Genomic DNA, 25,957 nt, shown 5'->3' with positions numbered 1-25,957 from the left:
TGCAGTATAATGTGGACAAATGTGAGGTTATCCACTTTGGGGGCAAAAACACGAAGGCAGAATATTATCTGAATGGCGGCAGATTAGGAAAAGGTGAGGTGCAACGAAACCAGGGTGTGATGATACATCAGTCATTGAAAGTTGGCATGCAGCTACAGCAGGCGGTGAAGAAGGCAAGTGGTATGTTGGCCTTCATAGCTAGGGGTTTTGAGTATAGGAGCAGGGAGGTCTTACTGCAGTTGCACGGGGCCTTAGTGAGGTCTCACCTGGAATATTGTGTTCAGTTTTGGTCTCCTAATCTGAGGAAGGATGTTCTTGCTATTGAGGGAGTGCAGCAAAGTTTCATCAGACTGATTCTCGGGATGGCTGGACTGACATATGAGGAGAGACTGAATCAACTGGGCCTTTATTCATTGGAGTTCAGAAGGATGAGAGGGGATCTCATAGAAACATATAAAATTCTGAAGGGACTGGACAGGTTAGATGCAGAAAGAATGTTCACGATGTTGGGGAAGTCCAGAACCAGGGGACACAGTCTAAGGATAAGGGGTAAGCCATTTAGGACTGAAATGAGGAGAAACTTCTTCACTCAGAGAGTTGTTAACCTGTGGAATTCCCTACCGCAGAGAGTTGTTGATGCCAGTTCGTTGGACATATTCAAGAGGGAGTTAGATGTGGCCCTTACGGCTAAAGGGATCAAGGCGTATGGAGAGAAAGCAGGAAAGGGGTACTGAGGGAATGATCAGCCATAATCTTATTGAATGGTGGTGCTGGCTCGAAGGGCCGAATGGCCTACGCCTGCACCTATTTTCTATGTTTCTATGTTAGCTCCATATGTATGTTGATGACACTCATTCTATACTACCTCTCTTGACCCCATGACCACTTCTATCCCTGTGAGCCCGCCTGTCTGACATCAAGTACCCTAAAATCTGCAGTTGTTCTGGTGGATTCATGCCTTAAGTTCAAAGGGAATCTGCTGGAACAGTCGCAAATTCATCTAGGAACAGGATATGACTGTGTTCTTTGATGAAATAATGGAAAGGGTTGATGAGGGTAGTGTGGTTGATATGTGTATATGGACTTTCAAAAAGCATTTGATAAAGTTCTACATAATAGGCTTGTTAGCAAAATTGAAGCCCATGGGATTAATGGGACAGTGACAAAGTGGATACAGAATTGGATAAAAAGTGACAAAAAGTGACAAAGTGGATACAGAATCGGATAAAAAGTGACAAAGAGTAGCGATGAACAGTTGATTTTCAGACTGGAGGGGAGTATACAGTGGTGTCCCCAGGGGTCTGTATTACAACTACTGCTCTTTTTGATGTATATTAATGGCTTGGACTTGGGTATACAGGGCATCATTTCAAAGTTTGCAGATGAAACAAAACTCGGAAAAGTAGTAAACAGTGAGAAGGATAGTGGCAGATTTCAGGAGGACAGAGACAGACTGGTGAAATGGGCAGGCACATGGCAGATGCAATTTAACATAGAGAAATGTGAAGTGATGCATTTTGGAAGGAAGAATGAGAAGAGTCACTATAAACTAAATGGTAAAATTTTAAAGAGAGTGCAGGAACAGAGAGACCTGGATGTTTATGTACAGATACCTTTGAAGGTGGGAGGACAAATTAATAAGGCTGTTCGAAAGGCATATGGGATCCTGGGAGTTATAAATCGAGGCATAGAGTACAAATGCGGAGAAGTTATGCTAAACCTTTTAAATCACTGGTTAGGCCTCATCTGGAAAGATGCCAAGGCCTTGGAGGGGTGCAGAGGAGATTTACTAGAATGGTACCAGGAATGAGGGACTTCTGTTACGTGGAGAGACTGGAGAAACTGGGATTGTTCTCCTTAGAGCAAAGAAGATTAATGGGATATTTAATTTAGGCATTCAAAATCTTGAAATGTTTTGATAGAGTAAATAAGGAGCAACTGTTTCCACTGGCGGAAGGGTCAGTAACCAGAGAACACAGATTTTAAGATGTTTGGCAAAAGAGCCAGAGGTGACATAAGGAGAAATTTATTTTATGCAGCAAATTGTTCTGATCTGGAGTGCACTGTCTGAAAGTGCGGTGGACGCAGATTCAATAGTAACTTTCAAAAGGGAATTGGATAAAGACTTGAAGGGTGGTATGAAGGCAAATGCAGGACTATGAGGAAAGACCAGGGGAGTGGGACTAATCGGAAAGCTCTTTCAAAGATCCAACACAGGCATGATGGCCCAAATGAACTCCTTCTGTGCTGTAAGATTCTATGAGAGTCTATGGTGTCATCCTTAAGCCACAATTTCTGGATGGCCATGTGGGGGAGGAGCCAGTGTGACCTGAATTTGTGGAAATGAGGCCCACCTGCTCGTCCAGGCTGGGGTCAGGGCTTGGACTCCTGAAGATGAGGAGGTAAAATCATTACTTGTAAAAGATTTTAAGTGGTTCTCTGACACAGCAGCTTTCTGGGCCGGGTCCCAGGGGTCTCTTTCTCCTTCCCCAGACTCGCCAACTTCCACTGTTCCCAGCATGTTCGGTAGGGCAGGGGAGCACAGCAGATATGCCTGCACTACTCCACGTTCCTTCTGGAAGCTCCTCCCCCGACCTCCATAAACCTCAACGTGGTCAGTATCAGAGGTTCGCGGTGGGCTGGAATTGCATTTCTGGGGATTTTCTGAACCCAAGTCTTGGATAACTCACAATTTCCTACAGTTCAACATCAGACAGATCAAAACCATTGTCTCCAGCACCCACTGAAAAGTGCTCTCCCTTACCTCTGATTCCATCTCTCTCCCTGGCCACTTGTTCAAGCTGACAAATCCATGTTCGACTTCAGTGTTGCGTTCAACCCAGAGCTGAGTTTCAACCCCACATCCTCTCCGTGACCAAGAGCACGTCCACCTTCGCAATATTGCCTGCTTTTACCCTCCACCAATGAATCCTTTAACAAGTCTTTGTCACCTCCAGCTCGATTACTCCAATACTTTCTGAGCTGACCTTCCATTGTCCATCCTCCTTAAACAACGTAGCTGCTCATATCCTGTCCCACATTATGTTTTGACGCCTGTCACCTTAATCCTTGCTGACCTTCACTGGCTACACCATCCCCCTATGCATTCAACTAAAAAATTCTACGCATCATCTTCAAATCTCTCCCTCGCTCCCCTTACCTCCATAAACTCCTCCATTCTCTCACATCGTTCAGTCTTTCAACTCTGACCATTATCCCACCATTGATGGCAGAGTCACATCAGTCCTAGTGTTTGGAATTCTCTGCCTGAACCCCATCACCATGCTACTTCCTTGTCCTCATGCTAAATAGCTTCTCAAAGCCCATCTATTTGACTGCTCCTAACACAGTCCAATGATTTTGTATCCACTCCTTTTGTCATTTCTCTGCAAAGTGCCGTGGACATTTTCCATATCAATGAGATTAACTTTTTTCTTGTAATCATTCTTACATTTTGCAGAAAAGAAAGCAATTATAGCTATGCTCTTGGGCAGCAAACTTTTGTCTACTGTTCATTTCTTTCGCTGCTCCATTGTCTCCGGAAGACCCCTGGGAGGACAGACGCACCAACATCAGTGTCCTCATCCAGGCTAACATCCTCAGCATTGAAGTACTGACCACACTTGGCCAGCTCCGCTTGGCTGGCCACATAGTCTGCATGTCAGACACGAGACTCCCAAAGCAAGTGCTCTACTCGGAGCTCCTTCCCGGCAAACGAGCCAAAGGTGGGCACTGGAAATGCTACAAGGACACCCTCAAAGCCTCCCTAATAAAGAGCGATATCCCCACTGCCACCTGGGAGACCGTCCTAAGTGGAGGAAGTACATCCGAGAGGGCGCTGAGCACCTCAAGGCTTAATGCCGAGAGCATGCAGAAATCAAGCGCAGACAGCGGAAAGAACGTGCGGCAAACCAGTCCCACACACCCCTTCCCTCAACGATGATCTGTCCCACCTGTGACAGTCTGTGGCTCTCATATTGGACTGTTCAGCCACCAAAGAACTCACTTCAGGAGTGGAAGCAAGTCTTCCTCGATTCCGAGGAACTGCCTGTGTTGATGAATAATATGTTAAAATCTTCCCACTAAATGAAATCATGGCAGGTTTGACCTGGATTAAGTTGCTCGCTTTTTGATTTGATTCTGCAGAATGATGCATGAGTTTGTTCAATGTTAAAGACTTTAACAAAGTTTTCAAGTGACTTTTTACCTGATATTCTATGTCTTTTTAGCAAAAATTAGCAAACACAGGAAAATAGGGCCCAAAGTTTTTTTCAGTATTTTGTACTTGCTGTCTCAAGAATACAAAGGGCTTGTAGTTAACTCGAGGTGCACTAAATGATTACATCAAACCTGCATCTACAGAAATGCCAGAGGCAGTTGATATTTTTCCTTAATTTAAAATAGGACCAATCAGAGGAAACCTGAAATCATTTGGTCAAGCCAAATCTTAAAATAAAAACAAAGATTTTAATAGCAACTTTCAGGCTACTAATGACAACAGCGAATCACAGATTCTGGTGCAGATACTCAGTTGCAAGTACTAGACATCTTGTCTGAATAGTTTGTTTTCCTACCACACACATGCAAACTGGTGGCTAGCCAAAAATAATTTAACCTGTTTCCTTTCAACTTTGATAATCACAGAATCATCCATTTTACTTCCAAATTAGCTCGCAAGACAGTGTGCTTGACGTCATCTTGACTGCAAAATTAGAGATTTATTTTTAACCTTGGCATTTAACCTTGACACTGGACAAAAAAAATTATCAGGTACATCCCCTTACCTTCACTTGCAAATGGGGGCAGCACAGCAGTCACCTGACCCTCCGGAACCTTCCTTTCATCACTACTATGTGGCTACTATTTCAACTTCAGCTTATAAAAACACTCCTTATTAGATCTTACGCTTTGTGAGGCGATATTTACACATTTTTTCAATTACTTTCATTTTCAAGCCACTTTAGCTGTTGCTGCTTCTGAACATTATCAAAGTCCCGCAAATGGGAACTAATATTTGAAGCTTATTGACTGAGGGAGAGAAGCCTCCAGTTTTTCATTATGTTTTTATGGTTTAGTCCAGTTTCTGGAGAGTGAAATGCAAATGGTATATTAAACATTTCTGCTGGCATCATGAATGTGCCTTTGATATTGTCAAGACTTCTTTTCTTTTTCATCATCCCTGAGCTCCACATCTAATTCTGACTTAACTTCAGTTCGATAGTAGCAATGGGCTAGATTTTCCCCAACAAGTTTTGTCGGCCGACTTTGCGCGCTGGAAAACGGCGCCGGCAAAAACCCGCCCCATCCTGGCCGCTGCATGCAGTCCCCGGAGTCCTGGCATGGCGTCGATGTTGAAGTGAGGGACGGAGCCAAACGTCCACGCCGAAAACACTGCCGGCACCTTCGCGCATGCGCAGTGGTGCTGGCCCCGACGTACGCGCATGCGCAATAGATAGAGATAGAAAGTAAACTTGGCTCCAGCAGTTACAACTGCCCTCTCCCTATCCCAGGCCGAATGGCCTCACACACAGGCCGGCCCGCTGCCTTTACCGGGCAGATCTTCTCGGGTGGCTCGGCAGGCTCTCTCTCCTCCCCCCCCACCCCCACCCACACTAAACGCAACTCCAGCAGCTTCTCGGGTGGCTTGGCGGGCTCTCTCTCCCCACTCCCCCTCCCGATTAAACACGCAGATCCAGCAGCTGCAACTTATCCAGTACGCCTTTCTTTCCCTATCCCAGGCCCGAATGGCCTCACACACAGGCCGGCCGGCTGACTTTCCCGGGCAGACTTTAAAGGTAAGGTAAGATTTACTTCTTTTTTTATTGTATTTTATTGGTTTGAGCTTTTCCTTAATGTTTGGTGCTTGTATGTTGAGGTCCTCTCCAGTTCCCTTCCCTCCCCTATCCCTGCCCTAATGTCTGTTGAATGTGCGCTGCTTTTTCTTAACTGCCCGCAAGGTTTTTCAGAGCTGGCCACATACGCTGACCTAAGTGGATCTGGAGTACTTTTTTGCCGGCCAAAGTGGCATAAATGGCCAAAACTGACATGTGTCTGGTAACGCCCCTTTTGAAAAAAAAACTGACCTAAAAAAATCGTACCTAACTGACTTACTCTGGAGCAAATTTTGGGGGGAAAATGGCATTTTCTAACTTACGCCAGTAATAACAACTTACTCCAAAAAAATTGATGCAAGTCATGGCCAAAATTGGGCCCATTAAGGCCAGGCTAGTAAGATTCACTGGTCTCTTCACTGCTGAGACTCCCAGCAAACCAGCAACAACTTGCATTTATATAGTGCCTGTAATGGAGAAGACACAGTTGCTTTCCTAATCTATTCACTGGTCCCTTTCTTACAATAGACTGAGATTTCCAAATTAAAGTCAAAATTCACTGTTCACTATTATTTTCTTATTTAACATTAAGATATATTTTTTTCTAAAAGCATCTATTCTATTAGAGTACTGCAGTCCCTTACTGTAAAGCCTATGATATACTGTTGATTAGTGAGAAGGTGTGCGGGTGAAGTTGAAAATATCAAAAAAGGGACATAAAGGCCTTCCTTGTAACTACAAATTCTAGTGTTCTTATATTGTGAGTTGTCTATGATGTTCTCAGAGATGGAGAATCCTAATAAAACACGTTTTCTGTGATTATACACCTCGCTGTTAACACATTTTGTATACCAAGATAATGAAGCCAAAATTCTGAGCCTGCATTGGCTGACTCTTGCCGTAATTTTGGCGGGGGTCCATTTGAATATCAAAAACTGGGCCGGGACCAGTTTACCCTGGGTCCTGACTTTGTAGTGATGATTCCTGTGGGGGAAGAGGTTCCACCCTGTTCCCACAAAGTCAACAAGGTAAGGGGTTGGGGGGTTGCAATTCTGATTGATGGAAAGACCCAGTATATGGTCAGTGCTGGTACGTACTGACTGGCAAAGTGGTAGCAGTAGGCTGCTTTAGTAGATGGCTTAGCCCCCGAAAAACAAGTGCTGCACGGTCGAATTTATAGACTCAGACCTTTGAATAATCCCAGCTGGAGCCAACTGCAATCTGACTAGCTGACACAAGGGGAAGAAGTACCTGCTCCACAGATTCTTTATCAATCAACATCAACAAGGACTCAGCATCAAATGTGTGTGTAAAAAATTGTAAACTCAGGCATGTACATGATGAGTTGTTGAATCTCAGCCATGCCAGTCTTCAAATTTGCAGTCGTAGGACACAGGGGACAATATTGTGGTGAACCAGCATGCTAAGCCTGTCCAGCCTAATTTCTTTACAAAATGCACATTACATAAGAATGTTAGAAAAGTCAAGGATGAGAAAAGGCCAATCGGCCCATAAAAGTTTATCCCTCCAGTACACTAATTAAATCATCACAGCAGCCATTGTCCCTTATGTTTCTGCCCGTGTCCTAACTTGCACCAAGTCCCACTCACCCATAACCCCTGTGCTCGCTGACCTACATTGGCTCTCGGTTAAGCAACACCTCGATTCTCATCCTTGTTTTCAAACCCCTCCATGGCTTCGCCCCTCCCTCTCTCTGTAATCACCTCCAGCCTCACAACCCCCTGCGATGTCTGCGCTCCTCTAATTCTGCCCTCTTGAGCATCTCTGATTATAATCGCTCAACCATTGGTGGCCGTGCCTTTTGTTGCCTGGGCCCTAAGCTCTGGAACTCCCTGCCTAAACCTCGCCGCCTTTCTAGCTCTCTTTCCTCATTTAAGACGCTCCTTAAAACCTACCTCTTTGGCCAAGCTTTTGGTCACCTGCCTTAATTTCTCCTTATGTGGCTCGGTGTCAAATGCTTTGTCTTATCATACTCCTGTGAAGTACCTTGGGACGTTTTACTACATTAAAGGCGCTATATAAATACAAGTTGTTGTTGTCTCTACGACCATCCTGACAGATCCTTCCAAACATTTTGTCACTCTTTGAGTTCAGGGCCCAAAATTACCCCCCGACCGACACGGGGCGCAACCTCCGTTTGTTAAAGATTTTCTCCGCTGCAGCCATCAATATTCGGCACCTTGAAGTTTTCTTTGGCTTGGGGCGGAAGTTGTGGTTGCTGCGGGGTGGAAGTGCCCTAGCAGCGGGCATGCCGCCCAACCAGTCATCAGTGCCCCACGCATCACAACGTCTCTCCCTTCAGTTAAAGGGGAGGGCCGCTGCGAACTCTGCAGCCTCTTCAGTGGCAAACACTGGGCCACCAGGGAGAGTTTCGGCCGGGCCAGCTTCCTGGCACCCAAGAGGGTGTGCCAGGCTGCCTGTTGGTGGCCTGGCCGAACCCGGGGCCATAATTGTTGGACCGACCTGGCAGCCGGCCGACAGAAAAAAGTAACATGGTGGCCACGGCAGTGTGCCTCTCCTTTAAGGGCGGCTGGGCCGCCAAGCTACAGAGAGTGCACCGACACAAAAAGCTGTCTGGGCACCGACCGACGGCGGGTTCGCTCACGAGGGGCAATACCAGGAAAGGGACAATTTTCCGAGGGGCAATTTCATGAGGGCGTCCCCGCCAGTCAGTAAGGAGTTGGCGTGTACACGCCGCGGCGGGAAAACTCACAAAGGGCAATTTGCAAAATTGCGGCCATTCAGCACCGCCCCGTGGCCAACACTTTCAGGCCTTATAGGAAGGGGCAATTTCGGCCCCAAGGTCTTCCTGATATCTGTTTTAAATTTATTTTTCACCAACTTAAATTTATGGCCTCTGATCTTATTTTTTGCCACTTTACTTTTGAAATAATATTCAGGGTTTATCTTAGCTATTACCATTTCATATTTACTTCTGTGAATATCATCCTCCACTGGCCTTTAATTACCTTTGTCTAGAGTTTTGAGTTCAAGCTTCTCATAGCTCGTTCCTGTGATATTTGGGAGAGTTGTATTGCTCTTCTGCGTAACATTTCCAGTGTATGCGTTTTATTTTTGCAGCATGGTGTCCAGAACATTATTCCAAGTGTGGTCTGACCAGTGCAGTGTAAAGCCTTAGCATTATTTCTGTAGACTTGCATTCTGCTGTTCTGGATACGTATCCCAGCATTCCATGAACTTTTGAATTGTTTCCTCAGACTCTGGATAATGGAAGTGACAGGTCTATTATAATACACAGGTCTATGGGCTCAATTTTCCCCAATGATTTGCACCGTTTTTTTTGTCGCTTTTTTTGGCGTAAGTTAAAAAATTAAAGTTTCCCCAAGGAATCTGCGCCAGCGTAACTGAGCTCGTTACGATTTTTTTAAGTGAGTTTTTTTTTTGCATCACAGTGGGTGTAACCCAATGTATGCGCCAGTTTTTGTCAATTATGGAAGTTCGCCTTCAAAAAATTTCTCCTAGGTCGGCGTATGTGACCACTCCCGAAAAACCTTCTGGTGAGTTAAGAAAAAGTAGCGCACATTGAAAAATCGGCGCAGAAAGATGCCATTGTTTTTCAGCGGAGTTTTGGAGGGAGTCAACAAGACTTAAATATACATAATAAAGATTTTTGTTTTTACCTTATAATGCAGTAAATGGAAGTTTGATGGAATTCTGTAACTTTTCATATTCTTTCAACTGACACGCCACCACCGAACGTCTGCAAACAGGGCTGGAGGGTCGGAGCGTCGGTCGGCAGAATTGGTCCCGTGCCCAGACACAGGGGCTCAGGGCTTGGCTGCGAAAGAAGCCGGGGCGGGGGGGGGGGGGGGGCGGACATGGAGGGGGGGAGGTGGGATGCTGTGGAAGGCTTTTGGAAGGCATCAGAAGCCTGCACTAACCATCAAATCAAGCCCGGTTGGGTGGGGGGCTGTGAAAGGTGATCTGAAGGCATCACAAGACCGCACTATGCATCAAATGATGCCCGGGGTTTGCGGAGCTGTGGGGGGGGGGGGGTTGCGCCTGGGGGGGGGGGTTCCTGATCATTGCGCCTGCTCAGACTTGGGTGTGGTCCATATAGACCTGTGGAGAAAGAGAACCTTATCCTGCCTGCCGTTTTGAGCTTCTTGCAAAGGTAAAATTTAAGCATTTGGGCAATACTGACAGTGCCATTTCATCATGGTGCTGCGGACGAGACAATTGATTCGACGTCATCGCATGAGGAACCTCAGAGCCCGTAGGGTGATGGGCAGGAGGCCTTACCCACATCGGGTATATCGAGACAGGTGTTTGTACCTGCACCCGAGTAATGCAGACTGTGTCAGAAGGCTGCGTTTCTGCAAATAAGTTGTAACTATTGAGGGAGTGCAGCGAAGGTTCACCAGACTGATTCCAGGGATGGCTGGACTGACATATGAGGAGAGACTGGATCAACTGGGCCTTTATACACTGGAGTTTAGAAGGATGAGGGGATCGCATAGAAACGTATAAGATTCTGACGGGACGGGACAGATGCGGGAAGAATGTTCCCGATGATGGGGAAGTCCAGAACCAGGGGACACAGTCTTAGGATAAGGAATAGGCCATTTAGGACTGAGATGAGGAGAAACTTCTTCACTCAGAGTTGTTAATCTGTGAAATTCCCTGTTGCAGAGAGTTGTTGATGCCAGTTCATTGGATGTATTCAAGAGGGAGTTAGATATGGCCTTTACGGCTAAAGGGATCAAGGGGTATGGTGAGAAAGTGGGATAGGGGTACTGAGGGAATGATCAGCCATGATCTTATTGAATGGTGGTGCAGGCTTGAAGGGCCTAATGGCCTACTCCTGCACCTATTTTCTATGTTTCTATGTTTCTATGTAACTGAGATCTGTGATTTGATGAAAGCAGACCTGCAACCTAGAATTGTCAGGAGGACTGCTTTGCTGCTTTGTCAGTTGAAGTGAAGGTTACAGCTGCACTTTCATTTTATGCATCCGGATCCTTCCAAGCTACAACTGGGGATGTGTGCACCATTTCTCAACATGCAACACATGTCTGCATTCGGCAGGTGACTGCTGCACCATATGCCCAGAGGAATGACTACATAAAGATCCCCATGACCGCCCAGGCAATGCGTGACAGGGCTGTGGGCTTCTCCAGGATTGCTGGCTTCCCCAAGGTAGAGGGCTGCATTGATTGTACCCACATTGCCTTGCGAGCACCTTTGGAGAATTCCGAGATGTACAGGAACAGAAAAGGCTTCCACTCCATTAAAGTGCAGCTTGTGTGTGACGACATGCATCGCATCATGTCAGTTGATGCAAGATACTCTGGGAGCACCCATGATGTGTTCATCCTATGCGAGAGCATTATATCTGCCATGTTTCAGCAGCAGCCAGAAGGGCAGAGCTGGCTACTGGGAGACAAAGGATACGGCCTCTCCACCTAGCTCATGACGCTCCTATGTGTAACCCGGACGGAAGCTGACCAGGAATACAACATGCCGCACATTGCGATGCACAGCATAATCGAGAGGACCATTGGCATCTTGAAACAGCATTTCCGATGCCTGGACTATTCTGGAGGCTATTTGCAATACTCCCCTGAGATTGTCGGTCAGTTCACTGTTGTGTGCTGCATGCTGCATAACTTAGCCATTATGAGGTAGCAGCAGCTAATAGAAAATAGGTGCAGGAGCAGGCCATTTGGCTCTTCGAGCCTACACCACCATTCAATATGATCATTATGATAGTAGAAGACCCACCTGAGGTGAGAGTGGCTGATGATGATGATGAGGAAGATGCAGATGATGATGAGGAGGAGGATGAGGACGAGGAAGTCATGCAACTACCTGAACCCAGAGTACGACGGTGGAGGAGGGCATGCTGTTGTGCCCCTAACGATTGCTCGAGCCTTGTGCCAGCAGCTCATCCGTGAACGTTTGCTGCCTGAAAGCTCAGCGGCAACTATTCCAAATGGACCACGTTTACTGTTTGGACCTATTCCATAATGTTGTGTTGTATTAATGGAACAAATGATGGAAATGATTCTTGTTTACTTCAAAGGTTGTGTTAATAATGGAACAAATAATGGAAATGATTCAGATATAATTTAAAATATCTTTTATTCAAAAGTTTAACAAATATTTGTTTGTACTTAGCTGAACTTTAATAAACATATTCTTGTGTCAAACTTTAAAGTTTTCACTTAAGATCACTTACAAACTTTAAGATCACTTACAAACTCTAACATCACGTAAAAACTTTAAGATCAAATACTAACTTTAAACTTGTAAATTTTTGCAACTTACAAAAAACTTTTAATTTGAGAACAACAGTTACAACAGTAACAACAATAATAACAATAACAACAACAACAGCAGCAAAGAAAGGCTCCACTGATCTCTCCTCCACCTTAATGTAAGACCGCCCGCTGTATTTGGTCTTGGTGGCGCAGTGTTTCTCAGGTTGGTACCAAACTTATTCTAACATCTCGAGTAATACGAGGGGCAGGCAGCAATGAGGAGAGCCTGGCTTGGGGCTTTTTAGAGACTGGTCTGGGGATTGGAGTGGGAGTGGTAGTTAATTCTGTCAATGGACGCGGGGTCTGGGCATGTTCCCTTACTGCAGCAGCTAACTCCAAAATTTCCTCCCTCATGTGGCCTGACAGTGTCTCAACTATCTCTAAGGTTCCCTCCCTCATGTTCGCCGACAATGTCTCACCTACCTGTGACATGCCCTCCCTCATGTTGAGGAAAAGTGTGTCAACTACCTGCAACATTCCCTCCCTCATGTTCACTGACAGCGCATCAGCTACCTGCGACATTCCCACCCTCATGTGCACCGACATGGTTTCAGCTGACTGAGATATTCCCTCCCTCATGTTCCCGGACAGTGTTCCCATTTCTCGGGAGAGTGTTGTTACTTCTCCCGACAGTCCCGATACTTCATCACCCACCCCACTGATGATGTCCAGGAGTGATCAGGTAAGGTCAATGTTCTCTGCACTCATTGACATCACCTGAACCACATCTGTTAGATCCTGCACCTCAGGAGAGCGCGGTCGAGCTCTCCTTCCCCTCCTCACCCTGGGTGTGGCTCGCAGCATCCCACTGGGACCTGCAGCCTCGGATGGTGGGGCACTGGGTATGCCTCACTGCACTCCGCTGGGACCCGCAGCCTCAGATAGTGTGGCCCTGGATGTGCCTCACTGCACCCCGCTGGGACTCGCAGCCTCAGATAGTGGGGCCCTGGATATGCCTCGCTGCACCCCGCTGGGACCCGCAGCCTCGGATGGAACAAAACCATGGAATATCCCACCAACACTCAAACCACTAGTCAGGGAAGGGGCTGGCACCTCAATGGGTAGCACCTGCACCTCCCCTAAAGTGAGTAAAATAGTGGGGGCTTCATCCATCACCTCCCCCTCCCCCCAAGCTCTTAGTCTGGAAGGTGGAATTGGAAGATGTTCTCCTCTTCAGGCTCGTCCTCGTCTGAATCTTCTTCTGCATCGTCAGGGTTGGCCTGAAGTTCTGCAAAATATAACAGAACAGTCAAATGGTTAGCAGCAGATGGTGGCATGAGTAGGCTCACACAGCGCAGGCAGTAGGCTGATTTGAAGGACCACGATGAATGATAGCACATTGCATCAACCGAAATGTAGCTGACAGAGACATCCCCATGAACCGAAGCACAGCTAGCCAGCGCAGTGCTTAACATTTAGCAAAGCCAGACTGTGGAATTTGCAGGACTTACCCTCTCCCTCGAGTGTGGGCCCAGCTTGTGCAGTGGTGGTTGCTTTTCTCCAGGCAGGACCCATCAAAGCAGCGACCCTCTCTTCCAAGGGTGTCAGTGGCTGCAGATTTGCTGGGCCTCCTCCTGTTCGAGTTCTTTCTCATTTGTTGTGTGCCACTTTCCTCTGCAAAGATGAAAATATAACTTTTTAGAGAGGGTGTCTTTCTGCTGGGTGGGACATATACAGATGATCACATTTACAATTGCAATTCCATTGAAAAATGAAAATATTACTTACACTAACTACTTGATCAAGATCCTGCCACTTCTTTTAGCATTGGCCTCCAGACCTTGGGTTGGTCACCACTGCACAGTAATCTTCTGTAAGTTGGTTCCAGTGTTTCTTCATTTCTTTTGGTAAAACTTTTATGTGACCGCTGCTGGTGTCCAGCTCCTGCCATCTGGCCTCAATTACAGTAACTAGTGCCTCCACTTCATCATTTTTTCGACACAGACAGTAGGCTCCACCACCAAGGCTACTGGACAGGCTGCGTGGCACCAATTTTGAAAAATACAGCGGGGAAACTTGGCACATTTATTTTTGGAGTAGTGCTGGCCTAGAAAAATGGGCATAACTCTGGCAATATGCCAAAAAACAGCTTTGGGCAAAATTTGAGCCCTCTGTCTCCCTCTGCTAATTCTATTCCATTCATATATTGAGGCGCATTTTCATTTGCATTGCTTCACATCTCCGTGCGTTAAGTTTTGTTTTGTTATATTTTTCTGTCCATTTACATAACCAAAACTACGGCCAGGAATTTCCTTGGAGCTGCTCCAAGTCCTCCGCTATAAATTTGCCAGAAGTATGACAGAAATCCCATTTACGCACATAAACGTGCTTTCCATCACACTTCTGTCAAAGCTATGGCGATGGGGTAGGAGCAGCTCTGGGGAAATTTCTGGCCCAAGTCTTTCTGCACATCTTTAACTACATCCTCTGTCTGTACTACACTTCCTATTTCAATACAGTCAGCAAACTTGAAAGCTTACATTTGATTTTGGTATCCAGATCATTAATGTAGATTAGAAACAATCATCTGGAACTCCCAACAGGGTTCTCTGGCGGAACGTCGATGGATTCCACAGAGAAATGGTGAAAATGGCAAAAAATGGCTTTTTCTATCAGAGGTTCCACCAAGCTCCTGGTAAGAGAAACCCTGCCGAAACCCCTGCCACTCAGTATCTGTAATTCTAGCACCTCTTATGAGTACTCTTTTTTTCCTACCTTTTAACAAATTCCTTATCCAGTCCCATGTTCTCCCCTGGGTTACTGTGGCTTTTAGTTTAGTTAGAAGTCAACCATGTGGAACTCTGTTAATAGCTTTCTGAAAATTCAAATAAATTACATCATAGGGATGTATCTACTTTATCCGTAACATCCTCAAACAAGGAATTTGTTTTGGGCAGCATCTTCCCCTTCTCCTTCATGATATTCCTTATTGGGCCCCAGCTATTCACAATATATAGAAATGATTTGGATGAGGGAACCAAATGTAATATTTCCAAGTTTGCTGATGACACAAGACTAGGTAGGATTGTGAGTTGTGAGGAGGATGCAAAGACGCTGCAAGGTGATTTAGATAGGTTGAGTGAGTGGGCAAACACATGACAGATGCAGTATAACGTGGATAAATGTGAAGTTATCCATTTTGGTAGGAAAAACATAAGGACAATGTATTATTTAAATGGTGATGGCTTGGGAAGTGTCGATGTACATGGGGGATCTGGGTGTCCTTGTACACCAGTCACTGAAAGCAAACATGCAGGTGCAGCAAGCATTTAGGAAGGCAAATGGTATGTTGGCCTTCATTGCATAAGGATTTGAGTACAGGAGCAAGGATGTCTTACTAGTTATACAGGACCTTGGTGAGGCCACACCTGGAGCATTGTGTGCAGTTTTGGTCTCCTTACCTAAGAAAGGATATACTTGCCATAGAGGGAGTGCAGCGAAGGTTCACCAGACTGATTCCTGGGATGGCAGGACTGTCGTATGAGGAGAGATTGGGTCGACTAGGCCTGTATTCACTAGAGTTTAGAAGAATGAGAGGGGATCTCATTGAAATGTATAAAATTCTGACTGGGTTGGACAGACTGGATGCGGGGAGGATGTTTCCCCTGGCTGGGAAGTCTAGAACAAGGGGTCACAGTCTCAGGATACGGGGTAGGAAATTTAAGACCGAGATGAGGAGAAATTTTTTTACTCAGAGGGTGGTGAACCTGTAGAATTCTCTACCACAGAAGGCTGTGGAGGCCAAGTCACTGAATATATTTAAGAGGGAGATAGATAGTTTTCTGGAAACAAAAGGCATCAAGGGGTATGGGGAAAAAGCGGGAATATGGTGTTGAGATAGAGGATCAGCCATGATCATATTGAATGGCAGTGCAGACTCGAAGGGCCGAATGGCCTACTACTGCTCCTATTTTCTATGTTTCTATGTTTCTTCTGTCTTCCTCATTTCACACACCCAAGAAATCCAGCCTGCCCAACCACTGGCTGATCAAGAAGAGGGAGATGAAAGCGAAGAAGAAACACCGTCAGTTGATTTCACACTCCCAGCCACCAGCTCCTCGAGGACGACCAGCAAGGCCTTCTGCAGTCTCCCCCACTGAAGGTCAGCAGCCGTCCACCAGCCATGCTGCAGCCACTGGGGTAGCACTGTGTGACATCACTAGGAGAGGCAAAGGCACATCCAAGACAGTCACTAAGGGAATGCACAAGGGTGATTAGTTGATTTTTTGATGTAATATTGGATGTATATATATATATAAAGTTGGTTTGGAAAGTTTGCTTTGTAATGGCTTTTATTACAGCATTGTGGCCAAAAGGATGCTGTGATGGTCAATAACAGAGGGAAGGTAAGGTATGGGTCAAATACTGAAAGTGGAATTGGGGTTGTGGTCACTGGTGTCTGAGTTGTATCCTTCCTTCCACTGCTTCCTCTTCTGCATCTTCCTCTTCCTTCTATGAGCAGCTTGTTTACTTTGCTTCATCTCCATGTGATGTTTCAGCCCAAAGGGGACTGCAACTAGAGCCTCCAGGACTGGGAGCAAGTGGTGCTCTCAGAAGCCTTCCTTTTTAACATCCAAAGCCTTGCAAGCATCCAGCAGCACTCTCTGCACACTTTAATAACTTTTTTAATGTATTGCAGCAAGCCACTACTCCAATAAAATATTTAAAAAATCAGTGTAAAAGCGGACATAGAAACTTAACTGAAAGATGTGTGTGTCCCTTTAAGGAGCGCTGGCAGCATCGCTGTAGAACTGCTGCATGCATGTTCTTCCGTGCATGGTTTCTGTGTGTAGAGTGACATTGTCTGAAATTGCAGTCGTGCATCAATTCAGGCGCTGCATGCCGATTGACTTCATGATCTGCATGTTTACAAGTGAGTGGCGAGCATAGATAATGGCAGTGGTAATGACCTCTCGTTGTTCCATGCCGGAAGCAGGAGGAAGTGATGCGGCCACCATTCTTTCAGCAAAACTGTCCTGAATGGCCGGCGCTGCACCCCCGCATGACTTTTGAAAGTACTACAAGACCTGGCTAGCAAATGAGCTTTATCATAGCTTGTGAATACTTGCACAAAATACTCACTTAATATTTAAACTCTCTGATCAATAAATGTCAAGTGAAGTGAACACTCTCCAGTTGCGGTTGTGACCTGCATGCATTTTTATTAAAAAATTCAAGTAAAATAAATTGTTGACTAAGAATAACAGGAATTTTGTTTTTCTTTTAACATGAAAAGTTAGCTTTGGGCTTTATATCTGCTTTGTTCTGGTAGAATGTAATTATCTTTCCTCACACGTTCCATGATTTCATAAAGTACAGCTGACTTGAAAGGAAGGAAAGCAAAGTGACCTGAATTTAATTATAAAGTAAGTGACCCACATTATTATTTTAATGAAACTGCAGGAGGTTAAAAACTGATTAGTTATGGAGAGGATGAGGTTTCCAGTATTTGTGGTTGAGTAATTGTATCGACTGATGACATGGCTTTACTGTCTTTGTGCTTCAACATACAAACATGGGCCTGAAAAAGTCAGCCCCTTTATCCTGTCAGTGTTTTTATACTGGTGACTAAATTATAACAGATTGAGCTATTCAAAGTACAAGCTGAGCAGGAGCTAGCCTGGTGCAAGAATCAAGAACTGCATGCTATTTCTATTGAATATGTTCACAATTTCTTTTAAGATTATGGGGGGTAATTTTCATGATAGCACAGATCTTCCTCAGATGAGTGCATATCAGGAATTTGGGTTCATGCTTGATTTGCGAGCTCCCAGATTTCTGTCTATTATTTGCTCACAATTCATCTCTTAAAGACATTCAAGCTAAAATTCTGTTCTGGGCCTGTGAGCATCTCCAGTGTAACTGCTGGGGGAGAGGAAGGGCAGGGGGTGGTGGTGGTAAGGGGGCAGAAAATAAGGTGGAACACTGCTTTGTGGCGAGAAACAGTAGAAGAATTTAGGGGAGTTGACCAAAAGCATGGTTTTGAGAAAGTCTTTTAAGGAATGGAAGTAGCAAAGAGGAGAGTTGGCGGGAGGGAGGAAGTTCGAGATGGTCAGATCAAATATCTGAGTTCTCCACCACCAACTGAGGAACACTCGACGGGTGGTGTGGTGAGGGGGTGGGGGGCGGGGGGGGGGGAGAAGCGTACAAAGTTGGATGACTATATGGCATGAGATGGGATGTGCGCTGGAGGAAGGTGCAAAGAAAAGCTGGGATGAAGCCACGGAATGACTTGTAAAGGAGGACAAAGATTTTCAATTTAGTGCTTTGGGAGAGGGTTGCCAATGGAGGACGATCAAGACAGCAGCAATGGGTGAACAGAATTTGAGTGCGACAGGATTAAGGCAGTGTAATTTTGGACAAGTTGTATTTCCGGAATCCATTCCAGAAGTTGTGTCTTGAGGTAAAAAAAAGCGTGGCTAAGAGTTTGAGGGGTGCTGATGGATATGAGATGAGGCTTGAAGCTCAGCTTCTGGGTTACTAGTTCAATATAAGTCATCAGTCAGGGAGAGATATGGAGGTGGGTGCAACGGGGTGGAGTTTTTAGCAGGAGTTACATAAGACAATGGACCAATGGGCTAGCAGCGGCCATTCCACGAAAAGTCGTCAGTCACTCGATTCTACAGCGTGGCCGCCGATTTGCGGTGATAACAGGCCTTAACGAGAGGGGCAATTTCAACCCCGCAGTCTGATCAAGCAAAGGTGGTTGTGGAATGGGGCGTGATGGAGAAGACATAGAACTTCAGCAGAAAAGATAAATAAGAATCTTCATTCATATACTTTTTGACACGACGATTTCAAATACAGGAGCTGGTATTCCTGGTTCTGAAAAAAATATCAGGAAAGCCGGCTTTGCTCTAACATCAATCAACTTCTAATGAAATTATGAAAATGTGCAGCTTTCAGATGTGTGATTTGTGAGAATGTGATATTGCCGGCAGCAATGAAAAACCAACAGTCAATCAGAAGTCGCCTATAATAACAATCCGTTGATGCTTATCAGCACCTGGTAAGCCCTTACCCATTATAAATGTCAAGAAGTTTGATAAACCAGCTGTGAGCTACAAACTTGTAGGACATGTCAACAAAACAAGAGCTGGTTTACCTGCAGGCTCTGTAAGTGCTGCCTGGGGTTTTGTTTCGTACATCTCCAGTGTCTTCCGCACCCTTGAGCTATCTTTTCCTCTTTCGCCTAAATTGGTCTCTTTTATCATTTCACTAGCAGTCTTTATACCTTATTTTGTGTGTGGGAATCCCAAACGCATACGAATCATTGGTTAATGCTTGATATTACCCCGAGTAAACAGAGGAACCTTGACTCCATAGAGCGAAGTGAAAGGAGACTTACGAGAACTAGACTTTGGGATATTTGGGATAATCAGGATTTCTAAAAGAGTGTGGTTTGGATAAATGAGATTTCACTGCCAAGGTGCAACATAGCATTCCAATTTGCAAAAAATTATCATTGTCTCAGTTCTGTTTATGTTATTTAATACAGAAGAAACACTTTAAAAAGAATAAACAAGTGACCCTCTAAAAAGCATTTTGCCAAAACAGGCACGTTAAAAAGAGTTGATACATTAGAAAGCTTGACTTCTGAATGCTGATGTTAAAGCGAATTACAAAATTGGAAAACAATCTAATGAGAAACAATTTTCAATGAGCCAATTAATGGAAAAGAAATCAGTCAAAAATGTTCAAGCCAATATTGGTAACAGGATCTGATTTTAAAAATCATTGGGTAACTCACATTTGCATCCGTGTTGCATAAAATATACCACAAGTGTATGATTATTCTGCTATGGATCAGACTATAGAAGACGGAAAGAGTTAGACGGTGTCTAGTTAAGTATTCATTTTCCCCAATGGCATGATGCCCAATATAATAGACAGTCGCAGAACTGAGGAAAGTCAGAATCATCTCACTTGATAGATGCATTTTTGCTAATATTTGTCTTCTAGTCTTTTCACACTTGGCTTTCTTTTACTTCTTAGGGCTCGAAATTCCCTTTATAACGCCGCCCGTTAGCACTGGTGCGAGGCAAAGGCCTACCGTCGATATTAAGCGGTGTCCACGGCACGGGAGAAATCCAGTCGGCTCTTTGGTAGAGGCGCCAAGAGGTAATGCTGCGCCGTCTAACGCCACCCACGTGGTGACGTCATTCAGTGTGCAACGCCCCCTTGGAGTCGCTCCCGCGATATTTGGTTTGTACAAATTTTGACCCCTTAATCTTTGTTCTATATATACATATATCCTTTAAACATATTTTGAAACTCTTGCTTTTTTACTTTAAAAATATTGAGAAATTCACAGGTGGGTTTTGTTAAAGATCTTTTCCCCTCATTAGCTTAATCTGCCTTAAACGTGCAGCATATGAAACTGAAATAGCAAAGGTTTAATGCCAAGAATTACAGCTGTTTTACTCAATGCATTAACAATTCCAGATTGGTGCAGTACAAGCACAAATCCAGTGCACTAAGTCATGCTGGGATGCTGCTATTACATCACTACTGAATAAACCCAGTATTTACGATCAATAAAGTATAAGCCTGGCTACAAATAGTGGACTTAATGTGAAACATCTCGCTATAACTACCTTTGTACTTTAACAACTAAATACTGATGTGGAAAAAAGGCAACATTTTGAAATCAATGCTGATACCTACCGGGTTCTCCATTCCTGCCCCTTCTACCTCGCTTTCCTGGAGGGCCTACAACAACAAGACAAAGCTTAATTTAGTTATTGCTCACTAAATGTACATACTTAACAGACAATAACAAAGAAAGCAATCCTGTACTACTGTTTTCTATCAGTGAATATATTTTTATGACACAGGTAAGAGGAAAGTAAGCCTTTGATCTTGGGTGCAATTCCACAAGCTTAGAGTCACTAATGCAGAAGTGTATCATTAGAACGCCCTGAAGAATTACAATTTAGCTTTGCTCATGGAATTAGTTACCTATTATCATTAAATATTGGGATAAACAAAATCCCTTCTCAGATATCCCAATTTCTCAAATTTAAATTGTTGTACCCTGTATTGATTCTGCCTCACGCCTTCCAGAACAACATTGGTATTTGCAAACAATTGTAAAATTGTAGTGAAAGAAAGGAGGTTAAGAATGTGAGAACGTTTGGAATGGGAAGAAATAACTTTGGTCCACACACCTTGCAACACACTGCAGGGAAACATCCATTATCTATTTTATGGAAAGAACCCTGCCCCGTTCCCCTGAATGATAATGGAAATGAATAGATAATGGATAGTCCTCAAATGTTGGTCCTAAACATATAGTACAGCATTACCCTAGGCACGGGAATGAAGACAAGTAAACAAAAAATAATAAAATAAACTTTATGTAGTTTTATTCTCCAAGAAAAGAAGTTAAAATACAAATAAAAGAGATGCAGTAGGGCAATGTCCTGTTGAAATTCTGGTGGACAATTGCTAAGCCAGATAATAGGAAGTTTCTCTGATGCACTATTTACACTGCCATGAATTCGCTCAGCAGGATAATAAAGTAAAATTTTTAAAAACAACAATTTATATTTATATAGCATCTTTAATGTGGTAAAATGTCCCAAGACGCTTCACAGAAGTGTTATAAAACAAAATTTGACACTGAGCCACATAAGGAGATATTTGGGCAGATGATCAAAAGCTTGTCAAAGAGGTAGGTTTTAAGGAGCACCTTAAAGGAGGAAAGAGAGGTAGAGAGGTGGAGAGGTTTAGGCAGGGAGTTCCAGAGCTTAAGGCCTAGGCAGCTGAAGGCATGGCCACCAATAGCTGAGCGATTAAAATCGGCGATGCTCAAGAAGCCACAATTAGAGAAGCACAAATATCTTGGAGGGTTTTGGGCTGGAGGAGATTCCAGAGATAGGGAGAGGTGAGGCCATGGAGAGATATGAAAACAAGAATGAGAATTTTAAAATCAAGGCGTTGCTTAACCGGGAGCCAATGTAGGTCAGCGAGCACAGGGGTGATGGGTGAGCAGGACTTGGTGCGAGTTAGGACACAGGCAGCTGTGTTTTGGATAACCTCAAGTTTACATAGGATAGAACATGGGAGGCCAGCCAGGAGTGCGTTGGGATAGTCAAGTCAGGTAACAAATGAATGGATGATGTTTTCAGCAGCAGATGAGCTGAGGCAGAGGCAGAGTTGGGCGATGTTTCGGAGGTGGAAATAGGCGGTTTTACTAATGGCACGGATATGTGATCAGAAGCTCATTTCGAGGTCAAATATGACATCAAGGTTGTGAACAGTCTGGTTCAGTCTCAGACAGATGCTAGGGAGAGGGGTGGAGTCAGTGGCTAGGGAGCGAGTTTGTGGCGTTGAAGAAAGGCAATGGCTTTGGTCTTCCCAATATTCAACTGGAGGAAATTTCTGCTCATCCAGAACTGGATGTCGGACAAGCAGTTTGACAATTTAGAGATAGTGGAGGGGTCGAGAGAAGTGGTGGTGAGGTGTCATCAGCGTACATGTGGAAACTGAAGCTGTGCTTTTGGATGTTGTCACCAAGGGAGAGCATGTAGATGAGAAATATGAGGTGACCAAGGATAGATCCTTGGGAGACACCAGAGGTAATGGTGCGGGAGTGGGAAGAGATTCCATTGCTTGTGATTCTCTGGCTAGATAGATAAGATTGGAACCAGGCGAGTACAGTCCCACTCAACTGGATAATAGTGGAGAGGCATTGGAGGAGAAACAGGACTGTAAAGGCATGTGTGCTGAAAAGACAAGGACCATAGGATGGTGAGCAGTCAACCTGGAGCTAAATAATTAAATATAGAGGAAAGATACTGAAAGGGTCAGGGCCTGTGATGGTAATCCAGATAGGAGTTAACGACATAGGAAGAAATAGTATATGGGTTTTAAAAAGCACATGCACGAGGATTGCCTCAGGAGTCAAAGATAGGGGAAGCAAGTAACATTTCCAGCTATACTTCCAGTATTGCAAAATGAGAGGACTTCAATAATAAAATTAAGGATGTAAATTAAAGCAGTGGCAACAGGAAGATAAGGGAAATCAATGAATGGTTAATGTGTGGTATGAGGAATTTGTTGTGCATTGACACCAATTCCGGGACAGATGGGCACTATTCTGTAAAGATGGGCTACATCTGAACAGGCAGGGTGCTGAAGTCTGGCAAAATGGGGTTAAGTAGGGAAGAGACAAGCAGGTAGAAATTTTGTTGCGTCCCGTTTAGGGGCAGTAATATTCGGGAGGCGGGACATTCTAACGCCAAGCGCGGAATTCCCTCCCCGCTTGAAAAATTCGGGTTACCACCCCCGAAAGAAAGTGGAGTGCAAAATAACATGCTCCATTTTCTTTCTGGGGTGATAGTGCGGCGGACGGGTCAGGAGCGGGGCACAGCGCTATGCACCAGGCCGTGTAGCGCTGCCATGTAGGAGGGTCTCGCCCCATTAAAGGGAAGGGCCCAAGCTGCAAACTCTGTAGATAAGAACCGGGCCTCCATGGACCACCATGGGGAGTAGGGTTGCCATGCTAACAGCCCACATTTAAGCAGAGTGTTGGGCTGAATAATTGCGGCATGGACCCCATGATCGTGACGCCAATGGGACGCCGAAAAAAAAAACGGCCATTTAAAAAAAAAACATGGCCGCCACCTCCCCTTTAACTAGCGCCCCGCGAGCATCCCGCAGCCCGGTTGACATTCCCTGAAGGTGATGACGTGCTGAATTTTGCGGGAGTCGTTCATGGTACTGCTCCCGGGCGAAAAGTCATTTGCGTCCCGTTGGTGCCCTTGCGGAAGGCACAAACAACCTGAATTTCTAGGCCAAGATATTTAAACTAAGAGGGTGCGCTAGGAAAATAAAACCAACTAGGGTCAACTAATAGAGAAGGGAAAATAGATAAGGATATTATTCAAGGAGAAAACAATTTAGCAGGAGAGATATGGAGCAGAGAAATTGTGTAAGGATAAATGGGGATAAGACTGAAATAAAGGTAGGGGATAGCTTAGATTAAAATTATAATGGGAAAAGGAGTAGTGTTAAATAAAAGCAAAAAAAGTTGAAGTGGATGTATTGAGATGCACGGAGTGTGGGAAATATATTGGGGGACCTGGAAGCAATTATTTTACAGGAAGATCCAGACTTAATACTAGACTTGTGTCAGCTGTAGCTCAGTGGGTAGCACACTCGCCTCTGAGTCAAAAGGTTGCGGTTTCAAGTCCCACTCCAGGGACATGAGCACATAAACCTAGGCTGACACTCCAGTGCAGTGCTGAGGGAGAGCTGCACTGTGGACAGTGCTGTCTTTCAGATGAGACGTTAAATCTGCTCTCTCAGGTGGACATAAAAGATCCCATGACACTATTTCGAAGAAGAGCAAGGGGAGTTATCCCCAATGTCCTGGCCAATATTTATCCCTCAATCAACATAACAAAAACAAATTATCACATTGCTGTTTGTGGGAGCTTGCTTGTGCGCAAATTGGCTATCGCGTTTCCCACAGTACAACAGTGACTACATTCTAAAAGTACTTTTTTGGCTGTAAAGTGCTTTGAGACATCCAGCGGTTATGAACGGCGCAATATAAATCCAAGTCTTTCTTTCTTTCTTTCTTTCTTAATAGCATTAGCAGAAATCTGCTTGCAAACTAGACATATTGGGATTAAAATATAGTGAGGAGGGATTGTAAAGATAAGAAAAGAGGCGAAGTGGCAATATTGGCAACAGAAAGAATACAGCTGTAGAGAGAATTGGAAGGGGTACAGACAGAGTCAATATGGTTGGAGCTAAAAAATTAAAAAATGGCATGTTATATTAGTAGGGGTCTATTAAAAACCTCTAATTTGTTTAAAAAGAAATGTGCAGTCAGATTAGAGAGATGAGTAGGAATAACAAAATTATTATTCTGAGAGATTTTAGTTATCTACTTATCAATTGGGGCAGAGGAGAAAAGGGAACGGAATTTCCAAAATGTATACAGCCTTCTTCCTCAAGCAGTACGTTAGTAGGCCTACAAGGGTGGAGGCGTTGCTAGATATGGTTCTGAGTAATGGAATGGATGAAGTAGATGGGCTAAATGTGGGTGAGAAACTTAGGCCCCACTGACCCCACAATATAATAAGGTTTAAGATCCAATGAGAATAGTAGAATCTTACAGCAGAGAAGGGGCCCATTCAGCCCATCATGCATGTGCCGGCTCTTTGAAAGAGCTGTCAAATTTAGTCCCACACCCCAGCTTTTTCTCCATTACCCTGAAAATTAGTCCTCTTCAACTGAAAATGGGAAAAGTCAGTTCAAAAACTAGAACACCAGATTGGATTCGCGCAGATTTTAGAAAGATGAGGAATGAGCTAGCTGGGGTGAAGTTGAAGGAGAAATTGGCACGCAGGATTTTAAAGCAACATTAGGATGTTTTAACAAAAAATGATTGCAAAGATACAGAATAAATATATTCCATTAGAAAAGAAGGAAACTACCAATAGTTTTAGGATGCCTTGGATAAATAAAGAGATTAGGAGCCAATTTTAATTGAAGATGAGAGCCTATGAGGACTATAATAATAATGATGAACAAACCAAAAGAGAATATAAAAATAAAATGTTAAGAGCAGGATAAAGAAAGCTAACAGGGAGTAAAAGCATCAATAATTATATCAGTAAAATTAAATGTATTAAAGGTGAGGTGGGACCACTGAAAGGAGAGGGCTGTCAATTTGTAATTGCTTAATAAATGGTGAAAGTATTTAATGGGCACTTTCCATTAGTCTTTGCTGAAGAGAAGGATATCGAATACTGAAGTGGATGAAAGTGAGATGAATAATATTATGATACATAAAATAATTTT

Source organism: Pristiophorus japonicus, chromosome 2 (genome assembly GCF_044704955.1).
Source record: "Pristiophorus japonicus isolate sPriJap1 chromosome 2, sPriJap1.hap1, whole genome shotgun sequence".
In the NCBI taxonomy this organism is placed as follows: Eukaryota; Metazoa; Chordata; class Chondrichthyes; family Pristiophoridae; genus Pristiophorus; species Pristiophorus japonicus.
This window is presented reverse-complemented; position numbering follows the sequence as displayed.